The sequence below is a fragment of the Nicotiana tomentosiformis genome, chromosome 4, assembly GCF_000390325.3.
Source record: "Nicotiana tomentosiformis chromosome 4, ASM39032v3, whole genome shotgun sequence".
NCBI classification, from domain to species: domain Eukaryota; kingdom Viridiplantae; phylum Streptophyta; class Magnoliopsida; order Solanales; family Solanaceae; genus Nicotiana; species Nicotiana tomentosiformis.
Genome location: NC_090815.1, coordinates 69,213,807 through 69,220,745, shown reverse-complemented (window position 1 = coordinate 69,220,745; position 6,939 = coordinate 69,213,807).

The following is a 6,939-nucleotide window of genomic DNA, read 5'->3' as shown; positions in this document are numbered from 1 at the left end:
ATACGATGCCAAGTCTGGACCCTTTTGCGTTTGAGGCACCGTCCGTAAAGAGGGTCCAGATCCTCGAGGAGGTCCTTGAGTTGATTAATAACTCTCTTTTGACCTCGGGTACTAGAGCCGGTGTAAAGTCGGCCACATAGTCTGCCAAAATTTGAGATTTAATGGCAGTCCGGGGTCGATATTCAATATCGTACCCACTGATTTTCACGGCCCATTTGGCCAACCAGCCTGAGAGCTCGGGTTTATGCATAACATTCCTCAACGGGTAAGTAGTCATAACACATATAGGGTGACACTGGAAGTATGGTTTTAACTTTCAAGAGATGCTTAGCTAAGCGAGCGCTAACGTTTCTATATGAGGGTACCTAGTTTCGGCCTTACCTAGGGTCCTTCTAACATAGTAAATTGGAAATTGCCTATCTTGCTCTTCCCGGACCAGGACTCCACTTAGGGCTAGTGTGAAGAACTAGTGGCTCTTGTCAGAAGACCTCGGGATGAATCGCCCCAGGGCGGCTATGCGCCAGGTTAATTATTGTACGGCCTTCACGTTGTCCATAACCGTGATATCTTCGATGGCTTTGATCTTGTCGGGGTTGATCTCGATTCCTCGGTTGGATACCATGAACCCGAGATATTTACCTGATCCAACTCCAAACGCACATTTCTCTGGGTTCAACTTCATATTGTATTTCTTCAATATGCTAAAGATTTCCTGCAAATGTTTTAAATGGTCCTCTACTCGCAGGGACTTAACCAACATATCGTCAATGTAAACCTCCATCAATTTTCAGATTTGTTCCTCGAACATCCGGTTTACTAGGCGTTGGTAAGTGGCACTGGCATTTTTTAATCTGAATGGCATCATGTTATAGCAGTATGTGCCGTACTTAGTGATGAAGGAGGTTTTTTCCTGATCATCTGGGTTCATCCGTATTTGGTTGTACCCGGAGTAGGCATCGAAAAAACTAAGGATCTCGTGGCCGACCGTGGCATCGATCATGCGATCGATGTTAGGCAAAGGGAATGAGTCCTTGGGATATGCCTTATTCAAATCCTTATAGTCTACACACATTCTTAATTTATTCCCTTTTTAGGGACTACCACTACATTTGCTAACAAATCCGGGTATTTGACCTCCCGAATGGACCCTATTTTAAGGGATTTAGATACCTCGTCCTTGATGAAAGCATGTTTGACCTCGGACTTGGGTCTCCTCTTCTGCTTGACCGGATGGAACTTCTGGTTCAAGCTCAGTTTGTGAGTGGTTATCTTCGGCGGGATTCCTATCATATCAAGATGGGACCAAGCGAAACAATCTTTATTAGCTATAAGAAATTGAATGAGTTTTTTCCTGAGATCAGAACTTAACCCCGTGCCCAGGTATACCTTTCGTTCGTGCAAGTGTTCACTTAATGCGACTTATTCCAGTTCCCCGATTGTTGATTTTGTAGCGTCGGAATCATCGGGGACTATGAAAGATCTGGGGACCCCGTAATCATCGTCTTCATCAGTCCCCTATTTCTCTGGTTGAGTCGGGGCTGGTCGGTAATTGCTATTTGGCTTGTTTCTTTGCGACCGAACCCGGCCCCTTTGTTGTGGCAAGTGCGGATATCAGAATCTCTTCTTCGACCACAAACATCTCCCTTGCGGCTGGTTGTTTCCCGTAGATTATTTTAATCCCACCTGGTGTTGGAAATTTTAACACTTGGTGCAGATTCAAGGGTACTGCCCTCATGTTGTGGATCCATGGCCTCCCGAACAAAGCGTTGTGCCTCATGTCTCCTTCGATCACATAAAAATTTGCTTCCTAGATGGTCCCGTCGGTGATCACCGGTAATGTTATCTCCCCCTTAGTGGTTTCACATGCCATATTGAATCTGTTTATTACTCGGACTGCATGCACGATTTGATCTTGTAGACCGAGCTGCTCCACGACACTCAATCGGATGTTGTTGGCCGAGCTACCTGGATCATTTAACACATACTTAACTCAAAATTTATTTACGAGTACAGATATTACCAGTGCATCATTGTGGGGCTGCACGATCTTTTTCATGTTCTCATCGTTGAAAGACAAGGTTCCTTCTGGTATGTAATCTCGAGTCTATTTTTCCCTCGTGATGGACACTTTGGTGCACTTCAACATTGGCCCTTGAGGGACATCAACCCCACTGATGATCATCTTAATGATGTGTTGAAGTTTTTCTTGTTCGGTCTGTTTGTTAGAATCCCTATTCTTGAAATGATTCTTGGCTCGGTCGCTCAGGAATTCTCGAAGATGCCTGTTGTTGAATAGTCGGGCTACTTCCTCTCTCAACTACCGATAATCCTCTGTTCTGTGTCCGTGAGTGCCGTGATATTTACACATCTGGTTAGGATCCCTTTGAGTTAGATCGGATTGTAGAGGTCGAGGCCATTTGGTATCTTTGATGCGTCCGATAGCTGATACAATGGCGGCAGTATCGACGTTAAAGTTGTATTCCGATAACCTCGGTACTTCTTTAGGCCCGATGGTCCTATCGAAGCTGATTTTGCTCATGCGTCCCCGGTTGCTCTGACCTCAACCACTTCTCCTTTCATTTCTTATATAGTTTCGCCCGGACCCACTGCTTTTTCGGTCTCCATTATACGGCTAATACCGATCCCTGTTTGGTCTCGGATAATAATCGATGTCTCTCTTGACTCTGTCGATGGTTCTGATAGGATAAACGGACCCCGAAGGGGCCCCGAGTTTATCATCTTCGACTCTGATTTTTGATTGATACCGGTTATGCACGTCAGCCCAAGTAACGGCTGGATATTCTATCAGGTTTTGTTTCAATTGTTGTGAAGCCACTGAGCTTCGAACATTGAGCCCTTGGGTGAAATCCTGAATAGCCCAATCATCAGCGACCGGTGGCAGGTCCATTCGTTCCATTTGAAACCGGGACACGAACTCTCTGAGCATCCCGTTATCCTTTTGTTTTACTTTGAAAAGGTCCGATTTCCTGGTCTCGACCATGATGGCCCCGGCGTGTGCTTTCACGAAAGAATCCGCAAGCATAGCAAATGAGTCAATAGAATTTGGAGGTAAGTTGTGATACCATATCATAGCCCCTTTTGATAGGGTCTCTCCGAACTTCTTCAACAGGACATACTTGATCTCATCATCCTCCAAGTCATTCCCTTTGATGGCACATGTGTAATAGGTTACATGCTCATTTGGGCTGGTCATTTCATTACACTTAGCAATCTCGGGCATGAGGAATTTTTAGGGATCGGCTTTGGAGCCCCGCTCGGAGGAAATGATTTTTGCATGAACTTCTTGGAATCCAGGCTTTTCAATATCGGCGGTGCTCCTGGGATTTGGTCTACCCTAGAATTGTAGGTTTTCACCTTTTTGTCATTACCTTCGATTTTCTTCTCCCCTGATTCTACCCGTTTTGTCAGTTCTTTGAGCATCTTTATGATCTCGGGGCTAGCCCCCGGTTCATTTTCATTTGACCTTTCTATGACCAGTTCATCCCAGCGGGTTACTTTCCGGGGTGGATCGGGTTCAACTCTGCTCGGTGCACGGCTTTGGTTCTGTTACTGAGCTATCGCCGCTTGTTAAACTTGTAGCATTTCGAAGATCACCCGTAAACTGACCTCGTCTCCTCTAATGTTTTGTGTATTTTGAGTTGCCGATCGGGTTCCACCACAGACGCTATTCTTGGGGTCGTTAGGCAGGTTGTATCGATAGCCACATGTGAATTAGCGTCAATCAGGCTCGCGGCCGGAATTCCGATGGGATCAACGGGAGGTACCTCATCACCGGGAGCTATGCTGTTATTTTCAACGTGATGACCGGACTCATTGTCAACATGTAGGGGTGCTGATTGAGAGATTGACATTTTGAGTTTTAACCTGCAGTTAGTGACACTTCAAAGAACAAGTGTACAGTAGTGTGTGTTATGGAGATTTGTATCAAATAACCACTATTATCCTTAGCCCCACGGTGGGCGCCAAACTGTTGACCCTCATAATCGAATGACAATTGAATTTGTAAATGATTTTAAGGTTATGTGGACTAACTTGACACAAAATGATAAATTAGATTGCAATCGAAATAAATAATGGTAAAGTAAATGCAAATCACGTGAATTGAACAGTCTTAGCCTTGAAAGGTTAATCGTCCTACTTTAGGTACAATTCTATAAAAGGTAAAAATCTCTTGATTTGCTGATTATCGGTTCCTTACTGATACGCGCCGAGATTCCCGCTGCAATATCTGCTCGGTTACGGATATTTCGGTCTTTCGTTGGTTATGCTAACTATGCTTATCCGAGCTCGTTCCAGGCTAGGGTTGACTCCGGGGTCTCGGACTCAATGTTCTCGAAGGCTTGTGTTCTGACTCCGAATTTTAGCCCGGTGTGACTTGGGGTCGATCTTCAGTCTTGCATCGTCATGTTTCGATCATGTCCTTTCATGTCGTAGGCGAACTCGATCTCGACCGTATACACATGCAGCACCCGTGGAGCTTTATTAAGCGTAAATCTTCGGTACCCAAAACTATAGAGAATTATGGAATTGCAAATAGAATTCATACTTTAAATATATTAACAAAATTTGCATATGATATTGTTTTATCTAACTCTTGAAATATAATACAAAATTAAGAAGTTATTATTGGTCAAATTATTCTTTTAATACCCTTTTGTTTTTCTTATTCACATATGAAATCATCGACCTAAATTTATCACTTTTATTATGATAACATCAACTTTATACTGGTTTAGAAATGCAAAGTCTTTGATGTTTTACTCGGATTTTAAATCATTTTAACATAGTAATATATTGACATCTAAAGAAAAATAAAGTTTCTCACTCGATCATATATCCATATGTAACTTCTTGGTATTAAATTCAAGTAAAGAATCATCTTACATTTCATTTCCAAAACACAATTCAGGTTAACTTCCCTGTTTACCCGAAAAAACGGATGGAGTTGAATTTGTATGTAGTTCTAAGGATATGTGATATAAATTAATATAAATCGTAGGGATAAATAGAAATATCAAATATGGATTGCAAAGAATGCAAAGTAAACAAGATTGTAAAGAAGATGATTTTTAGGACTAAGCAAGTTGAATCAATTTATGAAGCTTAAAAGAATAACTCTTCAATATAGGAGAATATGGTGTTTGAATTACAATGTAAGCCAAAAACTGCCTTCTACAGAAATATAGTCATCCTTTTTATAGTGGAGGATCCTACTTTTTATAAATACATAGTGGAGAACCAATGATAAATAAGTTTTTTCCTAATTTCTGCCGAGATTCTCTCCCTTAGTGTGTTCGCAACGGCTCTTGTCTGTGAGCTCGAGCTCGATCGGCCTTGGTGCTAGTCGGTATTGCTTCTAGAACTCGATATGGACTCGGGATCAGGTGATGATTCGGACTCGATCTCAGTTGGCCTCTGCCCCTTAAGCTCGAAATCATCTCATCATAGTTCGATTCATACCCGAGCTCGATAATGAGTTCGAACTCGGTGTTCGATCTATACCCGAAATCTGAAGCTTTGTTTGTACCACCTTCAGAACCCATCTCGATATTACGAAGTCCTTCTCTGATCCATTATGTTTCAACCTCGATCAACTGTACGAAGGTCGAAACCTATTTCGACCATATACAGATAGTCCCCTCGTTTCTTGGGAAGGATGAAGTGAGAAACGATATGATTTCTTAATGGCTCGATTAGATTATAAGCTGACGTTCACATTGGGCTCGATCATGACGTACATGATGGCTAACCCATCGATTTAGTTTTTCAAGGCATTTAATGCATGTCAGATGGTGGTCGGCCACCGCTGATATTGAACCGTCATTGTTTCAATCTATAAATAGCCTTTCCGTCCACCGTTCATCACTTTTACTTCTTCAATCTTCAGAAAATATTTCAAGTTCTCTTTCGTCTCTTCTGAGTTTATTCGTTGATCTTTGACTCTTTTCTGCAAAATTCTTCTTCTAAACCACCAAATCTTTATCACCTTCTTTAAATCCAAAATGGTGAAGACATCAAAAACTATCCCCCAAAAAGAAAAAGCTTCTTCTTCCCAATCTGCCGCCGACAAAACATCGGTGGATCCACGGACTGAGGAGTGCATTCCGACGGCGTGTGTTCTTACCTCTGATTTTAAACTCGATAAAGGTTCGCCGGTTCCTGCCCGATGTGAACCCATATCGAGATATATTTGTTCGATAACCCGGGGACATATCGAGCGGATAAAAAAAGATTGTAACTGGGAGAACAAAGAAGTGGTAGTGCCGTCTCCCGAAGAGGATATTACTACTCACGTGAGAGGGTTTTTAATCGTGTATACTTACCCTTTCATGTTAGGTCCCCTCAACCCTGTTATCATAGATTTTTGTCGTAAATACCTAATAACCCTAGGCCAGATACATCCTTCCTTTTGGCGGATCATTATTTTGATCCGATATTTTGTGAGTAAAATCGAGGGGATGCCTTTCACCCTCGATCATCTTGTCCGATTATACCATCCTTGCCTTTTTCGAGGAGGGTTAATAAAACTCCAACGTCGAGCTACCAAGGCTCTGTTCTCGAGTATAGACGAGGATAAGGATCGAGGCTGGATGAGCAGGTTCGTTCGAGTAAGGACTTTGGAACTTATTTCGACCGAAAAGATGCCTTTTCCCGAGGAGTGGAACATGAAGCGTAAGTGTAATTCTGTTGTTATCTCCTACTATTTTGTCCTTTCATTTCCTTTCTCACCAATATTCCCCTTTTGTGATGCAGCGGTTCCTTGGATGCCCGGCGTAGTGCCCGGTCTCAAGAACTGGGTACGTGATCTGGTTTTGACCTCCTCATACGCCGAGCGCTCATGGCATGACTTGTCAAAGGGCCGATGGGAGGCCAAACAATCATGGTAAGAACCTTTCTCGTATCTTTTGGTAGTTCGAA